The sequence below is a fragment of the Cryptomeria japonica genome, chromosome 8 (genome assembly GCF_030272615.1).
Source record: "Cryptomeria japonica chromosome 8, Sugi_1.0, whole genome shotgun sequence".
Lineage (NCBI taxonomy): Eukaryota > Viridiplantae > Streptophyta > Pinopsida > Cupressales > Cupressaceae > Cryptomeria > Cryptomeria japonica.
The window spans coordinates 14,723,150-14,741,924 of NC_081412.1; the positions used below are offsets into that span (position 1 = coordinate 14,723,150).

At 39.9% G+C, this 18,775-nt stretch overlaps 1 long non-coding RNA gene across 4 annotated transcripts in view; it reads right to left on the reverse strand.

Moving 5' to 3' along the window:
* Window positions 1-16,366, reverse strand: part of LOC131048793 (uncharacterized) — a 144,189-nt gene extending 127,823 nt beyond the window's left edge. For all 4 annotated transcript variants that reach the window (XR_009106520.2, XR_009106518.1, XR_009106519.2 and 1 more), the window contains exon 1: window positions 16,058-16,366. This is a non-coding gene — a long non-coding RNA (uncharacterized LOC131048793). The remainder of the gene's footprint in view (window positions 1-16,057) is intronic.
* Window positions 16,367-18,775: the final 2,409 nt, after the last annotated feature.

The following is an 18,775-nucleotide window of genomic DNA, read 5'->3' on the forward strand; positions in this document are numbered from 1 at the left end:
AATATGTAAATGATTTATAGACGAACTGGAATAAGATTAAATTATCTAGTACTTGATAGACTAAAGAAAGAATATCACAGATCTGCTTCATGTTAAGATAGCCTTGACTCTTAATTAAGATAGTTTAAGTCATCAGTACTTTGAAATAGATTAATTATGGTTCAAATCGGCCTAAACCTAGAAAGGGACATTACAATTTCAATGGAGAATGTAATGGTGTCTGATGAATTTCCATGGTTCATACTTTTTGCATCTTGCTGATTGTAAGTTGTAGTGTAAAGTTAGCCTGAGCCACTAAACTTGTGCTAAGTTCGATTGTGGACAGTCATTTGGATTGCACCGTTTTGGGTATTCAAATGCACTTTCTCCATTTGAAAATCCTTCAACAACCTCAGAAGATTGCACCGGTTCTTGCGAAGTTGTAGTTAAACTTGGCGAAGCAGAGCTTGGTTTATTTGGAATTTGTCCACCAGAGCACTATCCATTGATATCACTGCCCTTAGGAGTAGATTTAGATCCTCTAACCCTTTCCCCTTTAATTTCAGTCCATTCCAATTTAGTCCATTTGAAGCAGAAGCACCGCAAAATTGCCACATCTGATGATGGAGTTCCAGCCACAACAAAGAAGTGAAAGAACGATCGAAATGTAAGGCCCCTTGGATTACCAGAAATCACATCAGCCAACTAAATCACGTCCGTTGCACGAAGGAACCTTGGAGTTAGCCATTTGAACTTTCCGCAATCTTAACATACGATTAAACTTTGATCAAGAGAGAGTGAAGTGACTATTGGTAACTTTATTCTGTGTTCGACGCTGTCATAAAAAACACGTCAACAGTAATCTCGAGAGCGAGCAGTCCTTGAGGCACAGTACACGACGACCTCACAGTGAACCCTACGGTTTTCAATCTTCTCGAAAGAATCCCAAGGTTGTTGGCGCAAAACCTAATTGAATTGCAAGACCAATAGGTAAAACCAACCGAGAGCAACATCAACAACAGATACTACAACAATACAAAGAGAGGACCCATAGGGACGAAGAAGAGCAGAATACTAACAGACATCATACCCCCGACAATTAGTGCCCCTACGACCAAATAAAGAATGACGTACCAAAAACACTCGAGAAGAAGAGGAGGTATTGGTAAGAAGATCGCTTAGCCTAAGAGAGCAAAGTGAGAGGAGACGAATCATCAAAGGTTCGACAAGTCCAGCGAGAAGTAGGAGTCAGAGTGCTAGCCAAAGCCATAGTCGGGATAGAGGAAGACCGCATGCGTTGAGTGAGTTGGAGGAGGTTGCCAGAAACGTGCCACTCTCAGACGACGAAGTAAGCAAAGATCTCGCCGACCACGTAAGTAACCAAACCATACACTCTAAATCTAGTACCAGTACCAACAGCTCCTCCATACAGTCTACGTGACGAAGAAGAAAGGAACCTGCAGACAAAGATTGTCAAACTTCTTGAAATAAATTTATACTGAATTGGGAATATGTCCCTCACCGAGCAACCGACAATTAGGGGGGTCTAAGCCGAAGACTCTGAGGGGAGAGAATATAGAAGCGAAGAAGGTGACCAAGGTGTAGAAGGTGTAGAAGGTGGACGCGTAGAGAGCTCGCATGTGGCTGAGAGTGCAAGAGAGGCACAGGTATGCAAACGAGAGCAAGACGGTCCAATCTAGTCGTATACACACAGTACCTTCCAAGTGAAGACAATGTTGAACACCCAATAGAGGCAAAAACTCCTAAAATTCACAAGGGATGGATCGAAGGATCCAATACGCTATTGCAAGACCTGTATAACAATATGGGAGACAAATGGTCAAGATGACCACAATTACTGGCTGAAGGCATTTCCCGCTACCCTGCGGGGAATTGCCATCGACTGGTTTACAGACCTAGAGGCTAAGCACAAGGCGGGATGGAGTGAACTAAAGAAAGCATTTCAAGAAGAATTCAAACTGCTGAGAGATAATAATGAGATTGTTGCAGAAATTTACAGCACCAAACAAGGGAAGAACGAGAACGTATGAGCATACAATCGTAGGCTCGAGGAACTGTTGAAGATGGAAAACAAACCAGCGGATGGACTCAAGAAACAGTGGTTTGTCGAGGGATTGATTCCTTCCTTGCGGAAAAAAATGAAAGTGGTGCCACCATCCCCATATGCTGATGCTTACAATTGAGCGATGGACATAGAAAGCAAGAATAAAACATCCCAGGGAAGAAGAAGGCCAGTGATGATGATAGTACCAGAGCAAGCAGCGATAGCAAATCAAAGACCGTACAAGCCCTATGAAGGGATATGTTGTGAATGATGGAGCTAAAGGTGGAGAAAGAGGGCGATAAGGACGATAAAGAGTTGTGGTGCACCAACTACAAGGCAGAAGGTCATACAAAGGCTACTTGCCCAAAGAAGTCATTATATGACATCTGTCAGGTATTGGGACATTCCATCAAGGAATGCCCGTACAATCTTAAAACAAGCACACAAGTTCTCTTCACCCAAGGGGAACAAACAACCCCTTCGGCCACACCTCCAAAACCACCTACCAACTCTAATGCATCTCCAAGAGGGTATTGAAATAACAAGCAAGGGAATAATAATAGCAATAACACCCCACGAAGGAGAATACAATATGACACGAAGGGTAGACCCATGATCCAATGTCGGAGTTGCAATGAATGGGGTCACTTCGCACGAGATTGTCAGAATGGCCAAAGTAACAATGCAAGGTTGCTATGCAAGTGGTGTGGACTCAAAAACCACGAAGACACTGACTGCCCAAAACAGAAAGAGGTGAATATGTTGGACGTGAAGGAGCCAGCTAAGGAAGTACTGGCGATTACCACACTCCAGACTAAGAAGGCAGTATATGCTGACCCTATACAGAGAAGGAAGGACTTCAGGAAGCTAAGGTTGATGTTTAACAAGCGCTGACGGAAGAGAGAAGGGTTTTGAGCAAGGCCGCCAACACTCCACTTCGGTCGGAGTCGAAGAAAACTATCATGAGACAGATGTTGCAGGCCACTGTACCACTAAGGGTATCCAGTTTTGTACAATCCATGTCGCAACTAAAGATGGCCATTACCAATGTAGTCAATGACGATACAGTCAACCAAGAGCACAACAAGCCAACGGAGAAGCCAACAGGAAGCCTGGCCATTGACCCGCTGTTTTGACGATGGGCATTGGAAGGAAGTCGGCCATAATCGAGATGGAGATAATGGGATGCAAGTTGACAAACACCATCATCTACGGAGGCTCGGGCATGAACATGCTACCAAAGGAGACATGGAAGGGTCTTGGCAAGCCAACACCCTGGCCACCAACCTTCCATTTGGTAGATGTTGATCAGCACGACATCAAACCACTTGAGACGCTTAGTGCATAGAAGGCTACCATTAGCACCCAGCATTTCTTTCTAGACTTTGTCGTCATCCTGCTAGAGAACAAGGCATACAACACCCTCCTCAAAAGAGGTTGGCTAATCATGGCGAAGGCAAACCACAATTGGAAGAAGAATACATTCTCCATTGAGAGTGACAGGAGGAAGTACATCATCAACCTACGGAGTCAAACAGTAAGCCAGGAGTTGGCATCGAACTCAAAGTCCAAGAATGGAGAGTTCGCGACAGAGGAAGGGGGGACAATGGAACTATTGTGCATTGCACACGCTCCCTGTCGCCGACAGGGTCCCCCTTCCTTTTTTGGGCCTTTCTGTCTTCGCCCTGTTGAGTTTCGCGCAGAGTGTCTTGCGTCCTTTCGAGCGAGCCCGCGATCAGTCCGTAAGATGATGGTGTGAACGGAGGAGCCTGTGAATCCATGAGGTCAGTTGAGCCCTTGGGCACGAATTCCAAGAGATTGTTCAAGCTTGTAAAATCGCCTCGAATAGGCGTGTGATGATAGAAGTTGGTATAAGTCCGCCAAGTAAGGGATAAAGCATCTGAAGGTCGCATGAGGACCCAAAGACGCCAATTTTCGCATAAAAATAATGGGAGGGATTACATGATGTTTTTAGAGGTTTGCGGGATTTGTATGAATGGCGATTTTCGCCAGCTGAAAGGTAAAAGAAGGGCAAAATCTTTAAAGTGCCTCAAGGTGCCAAAATTGACAAAATGCCCAAAAGGGCCGAATTTCGGACCTTAAGGCCAAAGTGAAAGAAAAGTGAAAATTGACAAAATGCCCAAAAGGGCCGAATTTCGGATCTTTAGGCCAAAGTGAAAGAAAGGTGAAAATTGACAAAGTGCCCAAAAGGGCCGAAACTCTCAAATGACACTTAAATTGCAAAATTCTCAAAACACTAAAAGTCGCCAAAGTTGACAAAGTTGTCAAAAGGTCCAAAGTTTAGCAAACCACACCCAACTCCCGAAAATCGCGACTTGGAGAAAATCGCGATTTCTTCAGAGGTTGCGAGGTTGACAAAAGAGGTCAAAGTACCGAACTTCGCGTGACCAGGGATGAATGCGAAGTGTTTAAATTCTGAAAAAATCCCCCATTCCTCCGAAAATCGTGATTTATGGGTTAGTTGCAAGAGAATCTTCCAAATTTGAAAACCCCTTCCGTTTGCTAAGAGTTCGCATAAGGTAAAATCGCCCAAGTTTGGAGCCGTAAAGTGGAAACGCGCAAGGTAAAAATCGCTGAAGTAAATCACCAAAATCGCCCAAGGTAAATTGCTAAGTCTAAGTATAAAACCGCAAGTTCTTTCCAAACCATGGGCGCGAAAATTTGAATTAGAAGTTAACCGTTAAAATTCAAAAAATTGCAAAACTCTTCTATTCAAATTTGTAGGTTGTGCAGATTCGCACCATTCATTTTCGTCAGGTAAGTCTGCTTCACCTCTCTTGAAATCATTCGAAATATTTATAAATTGGATAGATGTGTGTGCAAAATTAATTTAAACTGATTAAATCCGAAATCGCATCTTTTTCCGTTTATAAGGCGTCATGCAAAGCAGTTAAAATCAGAATTTACTCCTAAGAATCAGCTAGAAAATGCATTTTCAAACTTAGGAAAATTTCTCAAACTTTGTCCATTTTGAAATAAATGCCTAAGAATAAATCCGCAATCAAAAAGCTTCGTAAATACTTATGTTTAAATCAATCGAGCTTTTAGCTAACAATATCGTGATGTTCTTTCAATTCGGTTTTTCGAATTGATCCTTGAATGCTGGTATATCCTTTATCTAACCCACTTTACTTCCTTTATATCGCCTCGTAATCCGCATCCAGCTATGCAGGATAAATGCCTAAATCGACGGTAGAATCATCAAAGACGCCTGCTACAGCCGAGACATCGTAAGCATCCAAATCAAATATCCCTCGCTGAGTTGAAAGGATGAAGTATCAGTATCAAAGAGGGGGACTAAGAGAGTCAAAAGTTCAGAGTGTCTGGGACAATGTCGGTGATACTGACCTAGGCCATATTGATATCCAAGATTTCAGGAACCGAGTCTTCTCCCCTAATGCCTATGGCAGTTCTAGACAGATGATGGAAAGTGGCATCGCCCAAGCAGCAGGATTTCCCCCAGCAGTGCAAAAACTATGAGTTAGTAGTGGAGGCTGCTCGACATTACCAACCAGGTTCCAGATTGGTGCTCCTTGAGGACATGGTCCTCGCTAACTTCACTCCTGAAGCCATTGGCGACGCATTTGATATTCCCTTCCCAAACAATCCCACAGCCACGACTATAGATGAGGCGCAAGTGGTGTATGATATGAATCCCGCCAGGTGCAGAACACTGATCAATGAAGAGTGGTACAAGGAGAGAAGACATCCAAGCGTCAGAATTGGAAAAAAGACCCCATCCCAGGCACAGATCCCCACACTCTCTGACATCCTGCATCCCCATGATATCGGCATTTTCAAAGAGTGGTACTGGACTATCACCATGAAGAATGACACGAGAGAAATCATTGATAAAGAAAACGACGCATGCGAGGCAATTCTGAGAGGCATGCAAGAACTCGGCAAGACGATCCTCCGATCAATGGTCTCAGGATGGCGAAATGACCTGTCCGATGATGTGATACAGCCAGACTGGGAGGAAAGACTAGGGACGGATAGGATCACCTATTCCGCCAGGGACCTGAGTTTTGCTGGTCAATTCCATTCAGACATGTTGTGCTTCAAGCGTAATCGTTCCAGCTAGAAGGACGGTTTGAAGCACGTGGACCAGTACCTTGAGGGCATGTAGTATAAAATTCTCCATCCTCCTATGCCTCCATTTAGTTTGCTATTCCAATTGTGCATCAGGTTCCAAGAATATGTTCGTAAAGAACGTGTAACAGGTCGGGACCTTTGGCAAGAATATTTGCACGGCAAGGATGAATTACTGGAAAAGGGATGTGAAGCTGAAAAAGAAAAAGTGCTCTCCTAAAGTTCTTTTTTCTTTTGAATTCTGAAAAGTGCAGCCAAAGGGTCCTATTTGACTTCCAAGTCAACTATAAATGTTAACTTTATGTATGTGCACTTTTAGATTATTTTGGATAAGTTTTAATTACCTTTTTGGGTAGTTATTGCTCCCTTTGGGGTAGTTGCTGATATTTGCCTCCCATTTATGGGTATGGGCAGCCATGTTTTATAGGATGAATTTGGGCCTCTTGTTTAGATTAGATCTTGGCCATTCATCCATTTTTTAAGCCTATTTAAGGGGACTGGTTTCCCCTCATTTTGTAAGAAGTTCATGGATTGTTGTTGAAGCTCTGGCGAAATTTACAGGATTTAATGCTAAGTTAAGACTGTTTCAAGTTTCCCTATGAGTGCATGGTCTCCTTCTTCATTAATTTAGAATTTTCAGTTATGTTTCTTTCCTTTATATAGCATTTTCTAAAGTAAACATCTGATAGAATCCTCGCTGCTCATACCATTAGGGAATGGCTGATTGTCTTTCCTTCTGCATGGTTAATCTGAACCTTTCATATGCTTAGTTCGGTTATTGAATGCTCACTGAATGAATGTTAAAGTTCTGATGTTGTATTTAATAGCATGAAAACTCAATTTTCCCTTGAAGATCGCATTAGATTGATGCAAGTATTGTGCTTAAATGGCTGATAATTGCTTAATCTAGTTATTTGGAGGTGTCTGTCTGTTTACTGAATATGCTATCCTAATTAAATAGCTTAGATTTTATGTACCTCTCTTTCCCTATCCCTCTTTTTCCTTATTTTTATCAAGAAGAATCCACAGTCCTACTGAAAACAGTATCAACCCAACTTAAACCATTCGATAAGCAAGACCATTAAAGTCCTAGGGAACTCATCCAGCAATTGCCTATTTTACCATAAGTCCCCTTGTGTTTCCAGCAAAAACACATCAACACATCAAACCACTGAGTAATCCCGTAGTCAAGACCTAACAAACGAAACCTTGAGGTTGCCCCCTTTGATCAAACATAAGAAATAGCATTAGGGATTTCCTTATCTCAAGAGAGGATAGGATACTCAGCGAGTACATTCTATTATGTGTTGGCCCTATGGAGTTTGCATCAATGCGACTTTAGACACGTCAACAGGAACCCAATGATGAAGCGGAGTTGGGACTTGGAAGTTGCTCAGAGGATAAGACAAGCTCCCTCAATGGGTTGTTCCACTGGCAGATGGAGGACTACAAAGTCTTCCACCCTGAGTGTAACATGGTGCAAATTGGGAAGATTGAAGAAATTGGTATGGAGAAGGTCACCTTCCCTCCAAAATATGGAGAGTACAAATAGGGAGTGGCAAGAGTAGATGATACGCCTAGTCACTAATTTGAGAGGGATAAAACGATAAAATATGAGGAACCAAACATAAAGGTTGACCTAGGGGAACAAGACAACCCGAAGGTTATACTGGTAGGGGGAGGACTGGAACTCCGTTCTCAAGGCAACAGCATTCAAAATCTTTATGGAATACAAGGATGTCTTCGCATGGACATACAAGGACCTTAAAGGGGTACCTACGAAGCTGTGAGTACATAGAATACCTCTCATACCAGGTGCACAACCCGTACAGAAGAGACTGTACAAAATGAACAAAAATTACACAGCAAAAGTGCAGGAAGAGATTGAGAAGATGTTGGAAGCTAGTATCATTTTCAAAGTAGAAACAAGTGAGTGGGTCTCACCAATCATGTTATCCCTAAAGAAGGAAGCAAATCAAATCCGAATTTGTGTGGACTTTTGATGTCTTAACCCGGCCACAATCAAAGACCCCTTTCCAATCCCATTTATGGATAGCATACTAGAGGAGGTGGCAAGCCACGAGATGTACTCGTTCATGGATGGGTTTTTCGGGTACAACCAGATCAACATTGTTGAGAAAGACAAATTGAAGACCACGTTTGTGGTGGAAGATGGAACGTATGCATACAATCAAATGTCATTTGGGTTGTGCAACGCCCTAGCCACTTTCTAGAGGTACTATTGCACATCTTTGACAAAATGTTCGTGGGCAACTTCAAGGTTTTTCTGGATGACTGGTCTATTTACAATGGATAGGAGACCCACCTCACTACACTGAGGAAATGTATGGAGAGGTGTAGGAGGGCACAGTTCGCTCTCAACCCGAAGAAATGTTAGTTCATGGTGACGTAAGGCAAATTACTGGGTCACATAGTTTGTGAGGGATTGACAACCAACCCTGACAAGGTAGGGGTCATCATTGAGATGGAAAGTTCGGAGGATGCGACAAGAGTCAAATCCTTGGACACATGGGCTATTACCGGAGGTTCATCAAGGGATTTGCACAAATTTCACATCCGTTGGATGCAATGACGAGGAAGGGTGAACCGTTCGTGTGGGGAACAAAGCAAGAGGAGGCATTCAAGGAACTTTAAGTCCAGGTTGGTAAGTGCACCTATCTTGGTGTACCCCGACTAGGACAAGGAATTTCACGTGCATGTAGATGCTTCCAACTATGCCATCGACACCACATTGGCACAGGCAACTACGGAAGAGCTAGACCACCCCATTTTTTTTGCCAGCCACCTACTCTCCAATGTCGAATGAAGCTATAGCAAAATGGAGAGGGAAGCATTGGGCATGGTATACTAGGTGCAAAAGTTTCGACACTACTTGTTGGCGACACCATTCACCTTTTACATAGATCACCAGGCGCTAATGTACATAGTGAACAAACCAATCATCCAAGAGAGGGTGAGTAGGTGGCTACTCCTGCTACAGGAATTCACCTTCACCATCATCGTACGGCCTAGAAAGAGCCACATCATAGAAAACCAACTTTCAAATTTTTAGGTCCGAAGAGCCTCCAGAAGGGGTGAACAAAGATTTCCCAACAACCACTTGTGTTTCAAATCACTGTATTGCCACCCTGGTATAGAAGCATTGGCGAGTACCTGTCTACCTCCACATTTCCAAAGGACATGCCGCCAAGTGAACAAAGGAAGTTGACTCTCAAAAGTAAAACCTTTCAACTCATCAATAGGTTGTTGTATAAGATGGGACCCGATCAGGTCCTATAGAGATGTGTGATGGAGGAGATCCCGGGAGTGTTAAAAGAGCCACACAAAGGGTTAGCTGGAGGCCACATGGGTCCAGACGCCACCGCATGGAAAGTGCTACTAGCAGGACTGTGGTGGCCAACCCTACACAGATGCTTGAGAGTGGGTACTCGGGTGCAACACATGCCAGAGGGCCGGCAAACCACTGAAGAGGAACTTTGTGCCCCTATTCCATTCACAGCCATAGGAACTATTCGAAAGATGGGGTCTCAACTTTGTCAAGCCACTAAAAGTGAGTAATATACACCGGTGTCGATACATTGTAGTGGCAACAAAATACCTTACCAAGTGGGCAGAGGCAAGGGCACTTCCGAACAACACTACAATATGTACAGCAAGGATCCTCTATGAACAGATTGTTACATGGTTCGGCATCCCCGTCCAGATCAAAAGCGATTGGGGGGCACACTTTGTGAATCATGTCATTCAAACAATGATGACAAAGTTCAAGATATTCCATAATCTGTCAAGTTCGTACTACCCCCAAGCCAATAGACAAGCGGAATCTACGAATAAGGTGCTAGTGTCAATCATATACAAGTCATGTAGACTGGAGATGGAGGATTAAGAAGAAAGACTCTCGATCGTACTATGGGCATACCACACTACCTACAAGGCCACAAAAAGACACCCCTCGTTCCAACTAATGTACAAACAAGAAGCAGAGGTGCTAGTAGAGTACACCGTACAAAGCCAAACCGTCTAGATGATGCAAAGAGCTTGAACGAACGTCTTTTAAATCTGACTAAGCTAGATGAATGAAGGATGACAGTAGTGGGCAATGGAGGTGGCTCAACGGCGACGAAAGTTTTGGCATGACAAGCACCTCCGATGAATGAATTTCCAACCGAGACAGTTGATGCTGAAGTATAACGACCGTAATGAACTCTGACCCGGGAAGTTTAAAGTTCGTTGGTTGGGGCCATATAAAGTGAGGGAAGTTAGCTTGAATGGGGCAATAAAATTATCAACTCTGGACAACAACCCCATCTAAACGGATTGAAGTTGAAGATCTACCGAGAAAGGGAGAGTCCAATGGTAGCAATAAACATGTTGAGATATGCAACCAGTGGAGATTGGACAGTTGGACAAAGTGATGAACTTGAAGAAGACCATGCAATCACCAAAGAACCGTACAGGCCAAACATGGACTAGGCCAAGCCAATGATAGCACCAAAGGAAAGGCTAACAAGGAAGAATGTGGATGGTGTCGCAATCCCGAGAGTCCACAAACACCTTACCAATGCACTATTTAGCACACCCGCACTATGGATGCAGATGAATGGATACTAGAGGTGGAAGGCACCATATGAGGGGAAATATTCGGGCTATGTCACTATGACATAGACGAGGAGGCAAAAAGGAAGAGGAAGAAGGGGCAAGAAGCCAAGGGAGAGGTCAGGGACAAAGACTTCGAGGAGGAAATCGACCTAGAAGAGTATAGTACCACCCTTGGGCCATGTTTGAAGATGGCGGTAAAGATCGACGACTTGTTTGTCGCAAAGAGAGACGAACCTAACAAGGAGATTATTCGACGATGCACCACAAGGGAGGGAAGAGACAGCCACCCCTCCCCACTTCGCACTCACTATGGAAGGTCATTCCCAACCCTGCAAAACCACCAACAGTCAACGAAGAGGAAGCAATTTGGTACCATAAGTATAGGAGTCGCTATGTAGATAGGAGCTATAAAGGAATTGTACCGATGCCCCTTGCTGACAAATTATTTGACCTCAAGTACATTGGAACCTGTTGTGACACCACTAGGAACCTATTGGTGGCAGCACGCATCGGAGGTCAAGGTCCGACCCAATGTGGAACTGACGAGGACCAAAGAAAGGCTGATGAGGAAGATGAGGAGCCACAAATAAAACAAAAAGGCAACAAAGAGAAGTACAAAGCCAAGAAGGATACAAAAAGGAAGAATGGCTGCCAAATTGTGAAGGTCGGATGATTCAAAGGGAAGCGAAGCAAAGAACAAGGAAACACGAAAGTAAGTCCAAGTAAAAAAATAATGAAAAAATTAAAAGGTGTGATTTTTCTTAAAATATTGAAGGTTAGGAAGTTGGAGATGAAAAGAAAGTAGAAAGTATTTTTCACGAGTAAAATTAGAAAACTAATGGAAGAAAAAGTAAAATTTATAAAGTGGCAAGAACATAGAAAAGAGAAAAAATAAAAAGCGGTCAACAAGGCAAAATAAATAAAGTAAAGAGAAAGTTATCTTTCTCTCCATTGTGAAGGGTTATAGTTGTTTGCAGGTTCTAGAAGTTGATCACTCCAACATGTTCAAATCTTAATTTGTTATCAGTTACCTTACAAGTGATCCAAATTTGATTCCATACTGTGATTCTTTAACATAGACTTAATTTGATTTCGTACTGTGATTCTTTACCATAGCCTTTATTGGGTTTTGTAGAATGATTAATCCCTTAGTGCTCCCATTTACTTTTGAGCAGATTCCATGTCAACCTTTACAATGCGAGATAAACAAATTGGCTGAGTGGTAGATAAACAGATCAGCATCTCTTTCATTCAACCTTGTTTCTTGAAGTGGGATAATATCAATCCTCATAATTACATATGGAGCTTAAACAAGTGCCTTCTGTTAGGGGCATTAAGGCCCCTAACATTCCATGTTGTTATCTTGCTTCTTGTCTTCTCTTTTTCGTTTGTTTATCTTCTTGTCTTTTTTATTAAAGTTTGGTTTTGATCGATAATCTTTAATGCCAATTGGCATACTCTCCTAGACCTACAATATCCAATTCATGTTTACCAAATTGGCTGAGTGGGAGATAAACAAATCAGCATCTCTTTCATCCAGCCTTGTTTCTTGAAGTGGGATAATATCAATCCTCATAATTATATATGGAGCTTAAACAAGCGCCTTCTGTTAGGGGCGGCCCCTAACATTCCATGTTATCTTACTTCTTGTCTTCTCTTTTCTGTTTGTTTGTCTTCTTGTCTTTTTGATTAAAGTTTGGTTTTGATTGATAATCTCTGACACCAATTGGCTTACTCTCCTAGGATCTACAATATCCAATTCATGTTCACCCAATTCTTCATTCTCCGATTCATGTTCTTCTTCAAATCCGTTCCTATCCACGTCCTTTGTTTCTCCAGCTTGCTTTGACTCCTCATCTGGAATTGGATCAATGGCCTTCTCGGTCTCCAATGGTATGGGCCTACTCCTTTTTGTCCACTGCCACTTATCTTTCTTCTCCCACAGTGGGCAACTTGCACCTCCATTCTTGTTCTATCACTTTTATCTCTAGAAGTTGGTGATAGTTGTCCTCATAGTGAATTCTCCTTCTCCTTTTGCAATTGAAAAGGTAGTATTTTGGGTCTTCCTTCTCTATCTATTGTTTCCAAAAGCCCACTCTTGTTTGCAATTTCACCATTTTCGAAATGTTGTGAATGTGAATCGATATTGATTGAATTTGTGCAAATATTAGGGTTTCCCCATTTCATAGTTCTATCTCTAGAGCTATTACAATTGCATCACCAATTTTTGTGAGCTTCCCTAACCAGTATTCATATGGCAAATTGTACCTGCCTTATCTAAATTGGGTTCTATACAAGGTTTTTCTTGGTGAGACCAAAATTTGGAATCCACTTCTACAAATATATGTGAAACTCATCAAATTTCCAATCACTTTCCATGATGTTCTTCTTCTCTTCTTTCGTGGTGAATACAGTTACAAAGAAGCCTTTCGATAGAAATTTAACCATAGTGTCTTCCTTCAAGATTCCTTCAATATACCTTTAATTTCCTTTCTCAAAGATTTATTCCCCATTTTTCTCCCTACTAAGGCTGTTTTTTTGTACAATGGATAAGTCAATTATCCTTTCTTCCAGCTCTTTTGCCACCTCTATTTTTTCGCAACATGCTGTACTTTGTTGTGCCATTTCTTATTTTATATGGGTATTATCATATCACCTATTATTGAATTCATATATTATTATATAATATTGGAGGTTTGGTTTCCTATTTTCTATTTCTTGCATTTTTTTCCAAGAAATATTATAACACATGGAATGTTAGAGCTTTAGGCCGTCTATATGGATACGAGGGAGGTGTTGAAGCAATTGCTTGTCACCCATACTAATGGTTGGTTGGAGGTTACCAGTGCCTACTCTTTGCCTTTGTGGATGGATAGGGTGCATGAAAGAGCCCCATAGAAGAACTCAATCATGGGGCAAGGTCCCAAACTTTGGATGTTAGCATTAATGGTGTGTCTTCGAAGGCCATGGAGGATGTGCTTGCTTGTGGGGTTTTGTTAAACATTCAAGCAACAATGCCAAAGGTGCAACAAAGGGTGTTGAAAGTTATTCCATACCCGGCCTCCTCTGTACCCACCCAATGGCCCAATCTCTATCTCCCCCCACCCACCCAACTATCATCCACCCACCTACCCCGATTAGGCAGGCCCCCCCGCTTAAGCCCCCCCCCCCCCCGATTATTGCCAGTACTATATCCATCCACCCCGTTGCAACCGGTTGCCTCTCAAAATATATATTGCCCCCCCGCCCTATAAATTCTATGGGGGATTATCAAGACAAATACGACCCTTTATGCTCTATAATAATGTATTATTTTCAATTACATTTGTTTGGCTTTGGTTGATTGGTTTGCTTGCTTTCCTATTTTAATAGTTAGTGTTGCCTTTAGGTTTTTCAATTAAGTTTGTTTGGCTTCGGGTAGTTGGTTGTTTGTTTCTTTGGGTGGTTGATTGTTTGTTTTCCTCTTCAAGTAGTTAGTACTGCCTTTGGGCTTTATGATGTTTAGTTGTTTGGTCAGTATGACCATTTTGGATGCAAACTTCTTTTTTGCTTAATGTTTAAATACCTAAGAGAGGGGACTTATAGAACCCTCACTATTTAATCTAAAAAAGATCCTAGTCAACTCCCTAGTTTACTCACTAATTGAACTCAAAGTGCAAATAGATGTCTAAGTCCACTATAATCATCTTATAAGTTAAGATTAAATCACCTTCAATCGATGAGGTTGCCTTTCAAACCAAACTTAGTTCTCATCCACTTGTAATTTAATTCTGAAGGTAGAATTCAAATATAGAAGCATTATGGAATTTAACAAAAATAAAAAAATAAAAACCAATCACGTATTTAGCATTTCACCACGGATAGTAGAGACCCTAAATATGTTTCGCACTATCCTAACAGTGCTTCATATCGCCTTAGTATCTTCAACATGTACGCATCACACAAGTACATATTCAATGATAGAATGTAACGATTTACACAAATTAAAAATAAAGTTATTCTATAAAAACTGTACTAATCATTCCCCTAGGTTCTTCCCTCCACGTCAGCCTCAAAATTTCGTCATGAAAAGAAACACTGGAATCTCTTACGTACACACCCAACGTACGGGAAAATTCAACCGCTATATCGCTTCAATTATATATATTCTATCTGTCATCCTAAAAAATGGAAAGAGCAAATTATCAAAATTCTACTAAAACGCGAGGGTTTTCAACTTCAATTCGGAATATTTGCTTGCGCAATTGGAAAATTTCCGGCTTCTTGTACATCAAATTTCCAAGCAAAGATGCTGCCGTATTTTTTAAAATAACAAAAAAGAAAAATTTCTTCAATTTCATAAACTCTCCAAACGAAGTTACTAAGAATGGTAAACAAAATCGCCCAAAGAAAAAATTAGTCTCGGCAAGATAAAGTTGGGCTAGATTTTACAAATTAGCAAACAAAATTGCTCTGACTTTTACAGAAGAGGTATACAGAAAAACCCTAAATTATTGTAACTGAAATATATTGCTCTAAATTGTACAAATTTCCCCAAGCTTTGAAAATATGTTTAAAAAAAATTGCGCATATTTTTCAAAACGGTTAAACAAAATTTATCTTTCAATCCGTCAGAAAATTTTGATCTGAAATTTCAGAATGAGCAGACAAAAATAGCTCTAAAATTCAAGCATAAACAAATAAATCGCTCCATTAAAATTAACAATAAAAATGGCTTTAGGATTTTAGAATTTACTCTAATTTTTTAATATAAAAGCAGAAAACCGCTCCATTAAAATTAGCTAATAGAATAGCTCTAAGAAAATACTCTGAAATTGGACAAAACGCTAACAAAATATTTCCATTGCATATTATCAATTAAAAGTGCTATCAAAATCAAGAAATTACTCTGAAAAGCTCGCATACAATGCAAGACACTCTCAATTTACAAAAGAAGTATACGAACAAATATGCTCCTTGGCTCTACACTAAAAAAAATTCTCTAGATTTTCAAAATAAACAAACAGATTACCTCTAAATTATGAAACAGCGCAAACAAAATCCCTCTAAACTACGGAAAAAACAGGAGAACAAATATCTAATACAAATTAGGATATAAAACTTGCTCTGCATTTTTTGCAATTTAGCAAAACCAAGAACTAGCTCTAAATTTTTAAAATATAGAAAAAGGACAAAAATCCCTCAAAATTCTTTATAAGTGCGCTATTAAAAATTGGTAAGCATATTTTTAAATGCAGAAATGCCAAGGAAACAGAAATTTCAATACATTGCATTGCATACCTAAAAGTTTTGAGTGACTGTTGATCTGCTAAAAGAGAAACCCTGGAAATTTTCTGGCGTACATAAAGCGGGTAACGGGGCTAAAGTTAGAGCGAAAAGCCCGATCGATTTGTTCTGGTGCTTAGGGTTTTCCGCTTATTTAGAGGTGAAAAAAGCAAAAATTTAGCGAAATTTTCTTCTTCTTGCTCTGTGTGACAGCGAATTAAAATGTGCCCTTCGAGGTACAATAGTCGTTTTTGGAGTCAGCCACGTTTAAAGAGTGTACCCCGTGAATCTTCTTGACGTTCGTGTATTCAATTTAGTTATTAAGAACCATTATTCAGTTTAGTTATTAGGAACCATTATACAATTTATTTATTAAAAACTATTTTTCCCTTGTGTCTACATTATATAATCTATGCTAGATGTTTTTTGATAAAAAAAGCATAGAATCTCGTTTGTGGGGTTCAATTTTCCATGAACTTTTTTGGGTTGAGACAACGAAATTCGCCAAACAGAGGAGGAGAAATATTTGCAGTTACGGTTACCGTGATTTCGCAATTATGCTCCTTACAAAAAAGCAGGGAAATACTAAATATACATATTGTGTGGAGTGGATATATCATTTTGACTAGCGGTTAGGTGGTTCAAATAATAACCTTCAAAGAGCTTTAACCACACAAACAAACAATTTAATTGTCCCTTCAAAAAAATTTTAAAAAAATAAGTCAAGAATGAAATAACAAATAGTGGATGCAACCTAACCATTAGTTAGAAATTCAATGGTTAGAAGACAATGTGCAATTACTATCAAATTTTACAAAATATGTTTTGAATCAAAATAATCAAAGAAGTTAATAAAGCATCCCAAAACTCATGGAAACAATATTTTAATAGAAAAATAGTTTAGACATAGAAATAATATTTTAATAGAGAAATAGCTTAGACATGCAAACAATATTTTAATAGAAAAATAGTTTAGATATGAAAGTAATTATTAGAAAAATTTACATTGTAAGATTTTTTTTGTTTTGAAATTATTTATGGAGTACTTTATTTAGATAATAAATGTTTAGAAGTTAAACAATAACAAATTTGTAGATTACAACTTCTTAGATTATAATTTTTAATGTAAGTCAAAATAATATCAAGTACAAATATATGCATAATAAAGTTGATTAGATTGTCAATATAAAATTAAATCTTTTTATACAACTAATCATGATGAAGAATACCATGTTTAATTTCTTTTAAAATCAATATTAATTTTATACTTTGCAATCTATTAAATTGTTGGTTTTAATAAAATATAAAGAAAGTTTTTTTTCACTTTTTTATTTAGCTAGGCGAAAGGTGTGAAGTGATAAAAACCCTAGGCATAACATATGTCGAAGAAATATTCTACAAACCATCGTCGTTCTGGAGGTTCCAATGTGGCTCAAATCAGTGGCAAGCCAAGTCGGGGGCAGTGTTGGCCCAAAACCAAAAAACATTCTGATGAGGATAGAACAAGAAAATATATGGAGAACGAGAAAATATATGAAGTCGCTTCCTGAAGACTAGCAATATGCCAAAATTGGTAAAGTTTTAGAAATGCAACTTCTTGATGAATTTGTAGAAGTTATTAGTGATTGCTAAAATATAACTATAATTTTATTTTTCATAAAAGGCATTCCTTCTTAGGCAGATTTTTATAAATGGGCCCATTTTAATTGGGAAAGTCAAGGCTGGAAGATTGAGACCCTAAGAGGTCTTGGCAAAGGGTATTTTTCTTGCATGTTTAGTCAACAAATCATGCTCAAGTTGTCTTACAATAAGACAATTGGGTCGTATGTGGGAAAATTTGCTACTTGCAAGCTTGGACTTTTAACTTTTATCCTGAAGGACCCTCTCATTCTCGTTATCCTATGCAGGTTCAACTCCCTTTTCTTAACTTGGCATTCAAACCTTTCTTAATAGATAATTTGGCTCAATTAGGTACAGTTATCTGGTGTGAACACAATTTTGATAAATTTTCAAGCTTGAGGGTTCATCCTAGGGCTTGTGTGGAAGTAGACCTGAATAATCCTTTACCAAAAAGCATCAAACTTATTGGTCTAGGGTTTGAATTAGACCAACCAATGGTCTATTTGAATAAACCAAATGCTTATTTTTATTGTAAGAAAAAAGGTCATCTGATATGTGATTGTCCCATCAAGAGAAGCAAATTGGCTCAGTTGCCTCAGACCTTGGCATCCAACAATCCACCCCCCCTTGTTCTTCACATGTCACTAACAATACCTCTCCTTCTTATCCTAATCCCTTCATCCTTTATAATGCTTGTGGTAAGTTTGTCGCTTCTTATAAGGATGCAATTATGTCAAACTATTGGAGAATGGTTAGGAAAAGAAAAAATCCACCAATATCTTCCTCTACTTGTGTTCCTCATTCTTCACCCTGTTAATCCTTCCCTCCCCCTTCTCCTTCTCCCAAGCCATCCTATTCCCCTTCCCATCACTCCTCTCTTCAACCATGCTCTTGTGATTCTCCAAACCCTCCCTCTCACTTGAATCATAGATCTAGATCACCTTCTTCCACCTCCATAAGTTGAGAATTCAAAGAGCAAGAGCTTATTATTGATAACAGCTTCAGCTTACTAGCTTAGGGTGGCAACCCTCCAACTTGTCGAGTGTGAATCTTAAATACAGTCTTGGAATGTTAGAGGGATTTTCCTCCCTCGTCGTAAATATAAAGTAAAAG